A 6,893-nucleotide genomic window follows, 5' to 3' on the forward strand; every position below is an offset into this window, starting at 1 on the left:
TTACTGGTGACAACATAACCATTACTTTCCATTTCAGGGCACAGGGTTGTGAAGAGGTCAAGGAACAATGTGCAGGTTACCATGGAGTCGTCAGAGGATCATCCCTGTCCAGTATTGGAAGTGTCGGACTCTCAGATTACTTGTTCCTTAACCAACTTACCAGTAGGTTGTGAATAAGGTAATCGTGGATGTGTCTGGTAAAGGACGAGCAATTTATTCTAGTGGTTGATGTCAGTGTGAATAGCCTAGCATCAATAACAGGACATATCTCCTAACACGGAAGTATTTTACGGCGGAACTGACGTCACAGTGACCCGGAAAATGGTTTTCTTTCTGATGTAGTGGTTGAAATTAATAACAAAGCATGTAACGTGAAATACAGGACAATCAGTTCGATTGTTTTTTAAACACCTTCCCAGCCTTCCAGTGTAGCAACTTTGAAAGTATCCTCTAAAGGTAAGGCATATCCCATTCAAAAATATACTTTACCGAGGAAGCTTCCCCTTCAGTAGCCAGTGTATACCCCTCCTCCGGAACAACTGGACAAAACATCACCATCACAGGTTCTAGACTGGGATCAATTTTCAATCACACCGCAGTGTTTGTCGGAGAGTAGTGAATGTCGCATAGTTTCTATCAGAGATACGGAAATTATTTGTACGGTTGGTTATAATCGCGCAGGGACATACAATGTATACGTTCACGTGCAAGATCTAGGATATTCCAACGACGATTTCCACATTTGTATTTCGTATGTCAGCAGATTCAATTTCACCTTATTCAGGTAAGACAGTTGTGCTATACATGGAATTTGTTTTTCCTATCTTGTAATATGATACAATACGTTTTAATACGTTGATATCCCATATTATTTTGTTAATTGTGTTTTTATAGAGTTATACTCTTCGAAGGCAGTTAACAGTCAATATGTTTTTGCACCCTGATATTTATCAATTGCCTACTTGCATTATAGAATACATGTATACCATCTGGGATAATTGTTTTTGTTTCTTTTATTTGATAAATAAAATTTAGTAGAACGTAAATGATATTGTAAAAGTTATAAATAGATACATAGCAAGGATGAAATAGGTGCTGAATCACATTAGGTGATATATTGTTTGCAGGAAGTTTAGCTGGAGACCAAACTGTTGCTATACTCGGTACAAGGATTTGACGAGGATATGGTAGTTACCATCTGTGATCGTGTCTGCAATATGTCAGAGAAATTCACAGCCAACTCATCCCATTACTTCTGCAACACCCCCAGTTCTTCAGGTAGTATAGGACTACAATGCGTTGAATTGTTTCAAGTGATGTTTTATACACCTGAACCCTCGATTATTTATCTGAATATTTTCAAAAGAGTATGTGCATTAATTCGTTTGAATGTCGAATTTGCTGTTGTCAATATAATAACAATAAAATGATCACATAATTTTGATACTCTCTTTTCTTTAGGTTTGTTATCCAGAAACTGTACGGTCAGTGTAACTGTCAACGGTATAAACCTGATACACTCCTGGATTCGTATTAAATATGATGATTCCATTACTTCGGTAATCGTCGATGTCACTCCTAGACGTGGAGGCACTGCCGGAGGAACCAGAATCACTATTTCGGATCCACAGTTTGGGTAAATACTACAGCTTATTTGTTTGCTTCTCGAACAGCTTGTAATTATATTCATAATTATTGAATCATCAGTTAATTGTTGTTTTCGAATCGCGATATTATTTAAACGTCTGAATTGACTTCAGTTTCTCTTTTTCTTCTTGCCAATGTAATTGAAAACTGTGGAGCCAAAACATAATGATGTAACTGTGCTAAAATACTGAGTGGTTGTATTTAAATTCAGTTCGCAAATTACGGCTGGTTGAATGTGGTTGGTCCTTCCTGTTGACTTATTTCTCGGTTACCATTATGTAATCAACACGTCATGTGGACTGAGATCCTGGTCGTCTGTGTAACGGAAGCTCATTCCTCCAACGTCGGAGAGGGACACCCAATACCCGTCATGACTAGAGACGGGCTGTAGTGGAAAGGCAGGACCAGGTTATAGTGTCGTTTAATGTTAATGTTCGTTCGAAAGTATGTTTGGTTTTATAACTATTACCTTTTGACACGAAACATAAGTATTCCTCCCGGATAAGAATTTTGACTTTGGAATTTACTATCTGTATCGATCAGAAATGTTTTATTTCATATTATTTTTTGTTTTTGTATGTCTCTATAACATTGATAAGACAGTGATTTACCTCGATTTATTTCAGTCTAATGCAGAATTCCAATTCGTGGACGTTTGGTCTTCTGTATATACCTGGGGAGGGGAAGATCTTGGTCTACCTACAGATGGAGACATAGTGGTCATCCCAGCAGGTCAGGACTATTCTACTAGACACCGATACACCAGTATTAAAAATGCTCGTCATAACAAGGTATGCCATCATACTACCGACTGAATAGGTGTGGGTAATATTACTTCAAAGAAAAAAATACAAAATGACATATGAATACGTATATATCTTACAACGCAAACGACTTAATGAAAAATAAAGGAAGCGGCCAAGATGCTCTGTTGTAAGCACATATTGCTCTGCATTTGTAGTCAATTTACAGCTGTATCATTTCCATTCCACTATTAAAAGGTGGAGAAGTTGTATTTGAATGATAAAAGATGTGGAACTTCAAAGCAGAGAACATACTGATCGAACAGATGGAGGTGTACTTAAGCTAACGCAATTGCCAGTGAAATACATTATATAAAAAACAAAACATGCTTACAACAAATACATCGGTTAATAACACGTATTTAGTTTTTATTCCCTGTCAAGGTTTTCCTATAAGATATCTGTAATATATGTATTACGAAGTATGGTTATAACGAAGTTGAAATTGTTAGTCCCAAGAGGTTCGTTAAAAACGTAGTTTTAACTGTATATTAGTTTTTGATTACAATACTGCTGTATCTTACTCAACATTCCAAAGTTTAATAAAAATGTTATCTCAACAATATAAATATTATTCAAGCAACATATCTTCGTTGGAAATAAAATGTTCGCTTCTTTCTGTATTAAGCTGACATAAGAGAACTAAAACTTATGCAATATCAATACAGATAATTCCACTTATTTGCATAAGGTAATTTTCCAAAAGAAAATATGCGAATAACCGAGTATTCAAATAGGCGGAGGTGGCATTTTGGAATGTATTATACACATATCAATTGATGACGAATTGTAGGTTGGCACCGAGGAGGGACCATTCAAGCACAAAGCTATTTATTACATTACACGGCAATCTTCGTTCAAAAGAGGCTACCGATTTATGGGACGAAAGCACTGATCGTCAGAGAAGGGTACTCTCGACCTACATGGTAAGACATTTCTGTTCTAGTGAGATCGTCGGAAAAACACCTTTTCATATTCATCGGCAACAAGATTTGTTGCAATAATGTGATGTAAACCCGAAGACGTAATTCCAATAGTGTTGGGCAAAATATATTGTTGAATTTGCAAGGGATATCTGCTCCATTATCAAGATACTATATAATACAAAGACGGTCGTATGATAAATCAGTAGGAATAAAAAAAATTATTTGGCTAATAGGATGGCGAAAGCGGTCTCTGCCAAACTTTGGCATGAATATCAAAAAGACCTTATCTGAAGAAACCTACAATATCAAAGTAAGGTATTTCATAATTAAATATATTTATGAATGAATGAATGTTTTTCTATGTCTTAAAGGAAAAATGTCATTGAATGTTAAAGGTTATGGTTTTAACGACTACATCATAGACAGTTGATTACATGATTAGAATGACTTTTGTTAATGGGAATGTAATATATTTTACTGTAGTTTATCAGATTATTGTATATCCAATCTTAGATCTCATTTTCTGATATCGGAAGCGTTTCGATGAAATTTAAATAAACTTACTCTATATATCCTGATTATGGAGGTTTACATTTTTGTATCACACATTTACTTAAACATGGTCTATGTATTTCTTATATTTCTTTATTTTGACACCATTTCTGTCCATTGATGTACCATTCCATCTGTCATTGTCATTAACCGTAATAAATATTTATATTAATTTTTGGTAATTAAACAATTAACTACCATGTACAATACCTTGCGATAAAAGCTCATAGTATTTCTATGGAAATATACAACATTGTATAAAAAAAAAAAAAAAACGGTATTATTAGTTATATGCTGTTAATATTTATTAGCTGTGTGCATAACATCCTAAAAACGGGTTTAATTATTCAGGTTCCAATGTTCCGATCACCTGGGACGGATGAATAGCACAGTTCTAATACTAAAGGAGTGTGTTATAACAAAAACCTGAGAATCCCTTAACGTGGGTGGGGGGGGGGTTGCGATAGGTTATCGACTGGTTATATCGACTACAAGGCGGGATGGGTAGACACACGATAGGTAAACGAGGTTGGTAACCATATGCGTAAGTTGATCCAATGACTACAAAGACCTCGACATTAGAAAGTCCATTGGACCAGCACACATCTGGGAATTTCCGACACCGTTGCGAGAAACAAGAACTGTAATTCGTCCTGCTGGAGGTTGGGTCTACTTACACCGAAACATGTGTTATTCCGGAGGATTCCTGGACCCCACAGTGGATAGTAGTCGTTACCTCAACCTGTCCGACGGCTTCGTTTCCAGTTAATATTATAATATATGAATTTATCGTGAGGATTAATCGATTCTACTTTTATCGCAGATGAAATATAAAATTTTTAAAATCCAGAAACTGTCACACAAACACTATGGGCTTCTTCGATATTCCGGTAAGTAATGTCTGTTACATCGCTAAGCGTAATATAATATTCGATTTATTGACAATTGACAATCATTGTTTGGGTTTTGCCCTTGATATCGTTTATAGACCCAATTTTCAAAAAAACTTCTAATCTACTGCATTTTTCAGTGATGAGGTCAATGTAGGGATACGTGTACACGGATTGAAAAAACACGGTCGACGGATAAAACTTAATTTCCTTCTTCGAAATATTTTTTTCCTCTTTAGTAATTTTGTAAAAGTGAATATGTATACTGAATCGAATACAACTTTTTATAGCATGAATTATAAAAACAAAAGTTTCATCTGAATGGTGAGAAGTGTTAACATGATTTTGTCGCCCAACAACTGAATAGATAAGGAGGACATGAAGGTGCTGTCAGAATAAAGATATTTTCTAGGACACATCGTCAATTTATCTATAAGTATATTTACTTTTGAAACTTTTGAATAAAACATATCATTCTTGAGAACACAAAAGAAACTGGGATAACGCAAATTCCAAATCTTCGACTTATTTCTAAGCAAAATCACATATAGCATGTTTAGAGGGCTTTTAAATAATGCTTTTCATGAATAAGTATCGACAAACGATATTATCGAATAGTAAAAGACCATATGGAATAGTCCCATCTGCCACGTGAACAAGATCGAGTACCACTGAGTCTTCCGTTTGTGTGTAACGGAGCTACAATACTGCGACAATGCTATTATGTCTAAGACAACCTGATTTTATCATGATGATCATGTTAAGTTCAATGTTTACACTCTGAAAAAAAAAAAAGCATATGGTAACATGTGTACATATAAAAACAAATGAGTGAAAACTACTTAATTGCGTAGTGATATACTCGCGTATGGTTTACAGGAAATGGCAAATATACCTTCCTATAATATAGACTGCTAACCTGCACGTTTTGCTACCGTAGATGTCGCCGAGTTATACTGATAATATATCTGTACCATTACGGTGCGCGCAAGTAGAAAATACTCCACAACAGACAAGACCGCAACGAAACAGGTTAACAATGAGTCGCATGGAGCTCTTGTCGGAACATGTTTATAAGAAGTCGTTGGGCAGTCCCTTCGTATGGCAGTACAACGCAATAAACTTTCTAATTGGTGCCGGATCTACATGACTGAAGATCTGTATAATCGTAGGGTTGTTCAATATACGGATACTTTTCAACCTGAGCCAACAACATACTCTATACACCACCCAAACATCATTATAGAACGGAATGTATGTAGAATCACACTAGTGATTAGTGATCAGCGATAATATTATGTGAACGCAGGAAACCGAACAAAGGTAATGGTATTAAATCAGAACAATCGATATTGGTCGTGTTCGTGTAATGGCACTTTACCAGCTGTAATAACGTCGAACAATATCACCCGCAACATATATTTATCTCAAAATCCTCGCATAACACATGTCTACAAAATTGCTTTACAGGGTTGTACTCATTGCGTAATACAGGTTACAATTTGAAACTTACGGGTGGATAGAACGTCATTAAGCCGATCCATCCTCTAATAGGCCATCCGTAAATACTCCAATGTCGCAGAAAACAACAACATCAACTGGCGGCATTCTCAGTTGGATGGTATGGGGTATGGTTTTCTCTCCGCGAATACCCCCCGTGTTGATGAATCAGCATACGCTTCATTGATCAAACGCGCGTCGAAAGGAACATTGGTAGTAAGACCACTGTTGTATGCATGGGAATTGTCGTGTCAGGAGTATAGAAAAACGGATATGGGATCTGTACGAATCAGGATTACTAATGCAGTCAATAAAAAAGTTTTTTACTAGGCTACGAATGAAACGATACCATATCCGAGTGTGTGTCTAAATACACATGACGTCGGACCACAGTTTAGAAGGACACAATTGAAAGAATGTGTTTTGATGGTCACATGATTCCATCACAAGGATGAAGCTAAACGGAGTATTTGTTTCGCCCATAACTACTCTCGTGAATTAACTGAACTTAAGGTCAGGCTTAGATTATAATTTTGAACCAACCAGATTGTTTCCGCTTTAAGCTTGTATACCAG

General features: G+C 36.2%; 1 long non-coding RNA gene across 1 annotated transcript; it reads left to right on the forward strand.

Moving 5' to 3' along the window:
• The first annotated feature begins 329 nt into the window (after positions 1 to 329).
• LOC138312456 (uncharacterized) lies at positions 330 to 1,509 on the forward strand. Its single transcript, XR_011206954.1, has 3 exons — positions 330 to 784; positions 1,128 to 1,278; positions 1,462 to 1,509. It is a non-coding gene; the product is annotated as an uncharacterized lncRNA (long non-coding RNA).
• The last annotated feature ends 5,384 nt before the right edge of the window (positions 1,510 to 6,893 follow it).

This window comes from Argopecten irradians, unplaced genomic scaffold (genome assembly GCF_041381155.1).
Source record: "Argopecten irradians isolate NY unplaced genomic scaffold, Ai_NY scaffold_0326, whole genome shotgun sequence".
NCBI lineage: Eukaryota > Metazoa > Mollusca > Bivalvia > Pectinida > Pectinidae > Argopecten > Argopecten irradians.